Below are 4,624 nucleotides of genomic sequence, written 5' to 3'. Positions count from 1 at the left end.
TTTGAAAGGTTGGTCGATTCCCCCCACCGTGTGCGGGGAATTGAAAAAAAGAAGGCGGGAGCCGGCACGTTTAATCGGATTTAAATTGCGGAAATCGGCCGTGCATAGCAACAATTCTCATTTTCGAAGAGCGCTCGGGACATGTAGATGGAGTTCCAGCGGCAAAAATACCAGTTCAGATTCCTCTTCAGTGCACCTTTAAGCATCGTCTCAAGTTGTCTTTCTGATCTCTTCTCTGGATGGATAAATGGCTTGCCCGTGACACCGTCGGTTCCATGCTGGTACTGCAGGGATAGATCTTATTGCACAGGATAGGGGAAGAAGGCGCTGAACGAATTAAGAAATCTCTTAGCTTGCCCATGTTTACGATTATGATGCCAACATGTTTTCCAGGCAGCGTTACACTCCAACCTGGCCGTTGTGGGACACGCCTGTTTGAATAATCAGATGAAGGCAGGGCATCATGGCAATTGCGGACGCGTTACTGTAAAACATTCATGCTGCATGATTTATTTCAAGGTGCTGTACAGAGAGAGAGAGAAAGGAATTTTAATGAGGAGAGGTGGAGAGGTCGGCCGATGGTAACATGGCCCTTGCCTGCTACTCCACACTGGGGAAAGCGAAGGAGAGGAAAGGGAAAGTGCGAATGAAGGTTGATGATGATATTACACAATGAGTTTCATGGGTGATGACTACACACACGCACATTGGTTGGCATGCGCATCGCGGTGAGTAGACGCGCGTGAAATTCATGTCTTGAACACACACATCGACGTATGTCATTAACACATACTGATATAGGGGCTACATAGTAACACAAATGTGCACTCTCACGCATGTCAAACCATAAACAGACTAACTAATGTAAATGTAAACCGACTAATGTAAACCGTGTAGGTAGTGCACAGAGAGGTATCCAAGTCTGTTTCACATAAAAACTTGAGCACGGCCTTCGTCACAACCCACCACTGAGCACGTTTCGCCCTGGCGCTGTACATTCTTCATGTCACCAGCCTGGGCGAGATCAGTAGTAAACGTGTTTAGTGATTTGAGCTGCGCCAACGGCCTTATATTCATCCTGCGATGCTTTTCGTGCAGGTCAGTTCCGTCCGGACGCGGCTGCCACCATGCCCAAGCGGAAGCGCCCAGATGAAAGCGCTGCCTTCAAACCTGCCCAAATGGAGGTTGTGGCGCCAAAAAAGGTTCCGGAGTCCGAAGAGGTTCACGTTCCCGTGGAGGCTGATGTTTCCAAACACATAGAAGTGCCTGAAGACGAGGAGGTGCCCGCCGATGTGGAGGTGCCTGCCGCAGTCGAGGCACCTCCAGGCGTCGAGGAGCCCTCAGGCGTCGAATAACGCGCAGGCGTCAAAGAACGCGCAGGCGTCGAAGAACCCGCAGGCGTCGAAGAACCCGCAGGCGTCGAGGCATCCACAGGCGTCGAGGCATCCACAGGCGTCGAGGAGCCCACAGGCGTCGAATAACGCGCAAAAACGAGGAAGCACCCGAAAGCGTTGAGGTGCCCGAAGACGTTCACGCCACAAAGGCCCCGTCACTGCCATTGGAACAGATGGACGGAGTCTGCAGCCGATATCGCGGTCTAAGAGTCTGCCATCGTCGACCATGCACGAGCCGGGAAGGCCATCTGTGCCACATCGTAACCAACATGAAAGCTTGGAACAGCTTCTTCTTGGCCGTCGGGCTGGAGCTACAAGAGGACGCGGCCTCGAAGGTTATCCTCGTTAAGGCGAGTGACGGCGCATGCACGAGCATCCTCAACATAACGAAAGACAGACACCAAGCCGCGACACTTCTGTACCACCTGCTGACTAAACCCCGGTGCGTTGCGGAAGTCACCATCAGCGACGATATCCTCACCGGCCATGAAAAAATGATCTGTTCCGCAGTTCGCGACGCGCTGGAGCTGAAGAGGCTTTCGTTGGACTTGAGGTCTCCAGGAGTCATCTCCGGCGCCCTTGCAGCGACTGTAATTTACTTGACACGGTTGAAATCGCTCGACCTGTCCGTGAACTTGCACGGGTACTTGATTGCCGATCTTGCGGCTCTTCTCGCCGAAACAGCTTGCTTGCAGACGCTTATAGCTTTGGAGGTCCATCTGTACCCTGCGGACGCCAGCACCTTCCTGGCAGAGCGGTTCCGAAACAGAAGCATCACAGACCTGTCACTCTCGTCAGGGATTCTCAACAGTGGTAGTGCACCCTACGGCATAGGCAACCCGCATGTCGCTCTTGGAACGTACCTGAGGCTGAATACGTCCCTGAGATCGGTGTTCATTAAAGACCCTAGTTGTGGTCCGGACATGGACGTCTTGACTATCTGCGATGCCCTGGCTACTCACAAGGGGCTGGTTAAACTCAAGCTAGAGGTGAGCACGCTCAAGTTGCAGTACGCCAAAGCAATAAAGAAGCTTCTGCGCACCAACAAGACACTCAGGCGATTCAGCTTCACGTGCAGCTACAGCCCTGATGACGAAGTAGTTTATGGATTTCATTGGCATGAATGCCGAAGGTGCCACATTCGGCACAATGATGACTTTGTAAAGCCCTGGATCTCCGCTCTGCTAGAGAATGACATCTCCATCACGGAACTGACATTCTCAATGTGCGGCTTCAGCCTCTTAGCATGCCAGAAATTTTGTCGAGCGGTGACCGCCAACAACTCGCTGAAGAAGGTCATCCTCGAAGACGTTGGTCGCCATAAGTGGGAAATCTGCAAAACGCTCTCTGAATGTGGCCTGCAAGACAGAGTCGTCGTCAGTGGCCACTGCATCGTGTACTACCCTGACATAGGCATTCGTCCGATGGGCTGCCCCTCGTTCGCCGTGCCCCTCGCCTGGCTCCAGACAGCTGTGGACAGAGCGACCGTGTCTCGTAACCTCACGCACGTCACGCTACGAGTGTACTCGATTTTGTGCTTTAACGGTGCGACAGAGCCAGCCTCAACACCCATCGTTCAGCTGATCCAGAGCGCGACTAGCATCACACATCTGGCGCTGTGTCTGGAACTGCCGTGCCCTAACCACTGCTGGAATGTGTGCGGGCCCGCTATATGCGACGCCGTGTGCCGAAATACGAGCATCAGAAGCATGAGCTTCATTTTCTCGGGGCAGAATTACCGTGACATGGCACCGCTCGCCAGCCTCCTGCTCCGAAGTCGAGCCCTGAGTAGTTTCACATTACGCGCTCCCAGTCTCAGAGCTTCCAGCGCGTTCATCGCAGAGCTCTCAAAGCCGGAGCTTGCGGATAACTACGCTCTGCAGGACCTGCGCTGTCTTCATGGTGGCGTTGATAGGGTTAGAAAGCGCCTGGACATCCATGACATCCTACACAGGAACCGAGCCTTGGCAAAGCGCGCTGCTCGCTTCGTTACCGGCACCCGTGTGAAGTACACTGCGGAGGCCTTCGAGAAGATCTCCACCTCTCCGACCTTGGTAGACGAGCTCCAGGCGACGGCGTTTGTCGACGAAGCTCAAGCTAAGAAGCTGATTGCTCGGTGCGTGCTCGGACTGCAAGACTTCACAGAGTTCATGCGCCTCGCAGGCGTAGTGCGTGACGGCATGGAGTGCAGCGCCAGGCATGATGGGCAGACGCAACTGGGCGACCTACCCGAACTTTGCCTTCGTCGCATGCGGCATTTCTTGCGCTTGAGCGACGTGCTTGATTCAGCGCAGTAGGATGATGCCGTACTGAATGTAGTACACGTGTTCCTGTAAAATGTGTGAAGCGTCTATGCATTCTCTAAAATGTCATAATCACTTTGTTCTTCCATGTGCTTCCAATTTTATTCCTTAAGAGCGAAAGCTGTTTTAGTTATTTCAGCCATATAGGCATGCATTCTGCCACGGTATCACAGCTTCAGATTTAAGGACTTAATTACTGAGCGACCTGAATGCACGTAACGTTTTAAGTGATTAAATTTATTTTCATAATTTAGATTTAATTCATTGTTGACCGCCTGCCCTGGTTGTTAGGTATAAAATTGGAGAGTAGGAAATTTCCTTGCCCGTGTTAGGGGAGATTTCAGTCCAGAAGGGAAGATTGAAACAGGGTGGAACACGGCGGGGGGCCAGGTGAGGTTTCCCTGATTCGCATTTTCATGCCGAGGCTTCCTCTTACGGCTGACGATACAGAATCAATGGCCCAATGCAGTAACAAATGGCTAAACCAAAACTGTGACAGCTTTCAATGATTAGTGCGCTTTGGCGTGAGGCTTAGTTGTACAAATTTTTGCTGCCTCTTTTTGCGGGACCATGTGCTAGAAAGGAACAGGCAACATGCCTGCTGTGATAATGATCATTTTGTGATGACAATAAAGTGATGCCTATAGATTCCTCACGCACTCTGTGTTCTTTTCGCTAGTTGCTCTCTCACCATGCGCTTAACACTAAGTAGCTGTTCTGAATAATGTTTCAGCAACACTTAGAGCGCTGTTAGGTTTTTGGCATTTTCTAACTGTTGGCTTCGGGTGCGTCAGGAGAGGTCGCAAGACACGATCCATCCATCTTTCAAGCAGGCACTTTCGATCCCCAGGGCCGTCCGGCATGCCAAACAGCTACACGTTGAGGCATGCTCATCGCATATGTCTAAGCAACAAATAAAAGAAAAAA

The 4,624-nt window shown here is 51.8% G+C and overlaps 1 pseudogene; it reads left to right on the top strand.

Annotated features, from left to right (window-relative positions):
• Nucleotides 1–1,127: 1,127 nt before the first annotated feature.
• Nucleotides 1,128–3,691, top strand: LOC149345149 (uncharacterized; annotated as a pseudogene).
• Nucleotides 3,692–4,624: the final 933 nt, after the last annotated feature.

Source organism: Amblyomma mixtum, chromosome 5 (assembly GCF_055824585.1).
Source record: "Amblyomma mixtum isolate Tamu chromosome 5, ASM5582458v1, whole genome shotgun sequence".
Taxonomy (NCBI): Eukaryota; Metazoa; Arthropoda; class Arachnida; order Ixodida; family Ixodidae; genus Amblyomma; species Amblyomma mixtum.
Note: the sequence above shows the minus strand (reverse complement) of the source record. Positions and strands in the feature narration are given on the sequence as shown.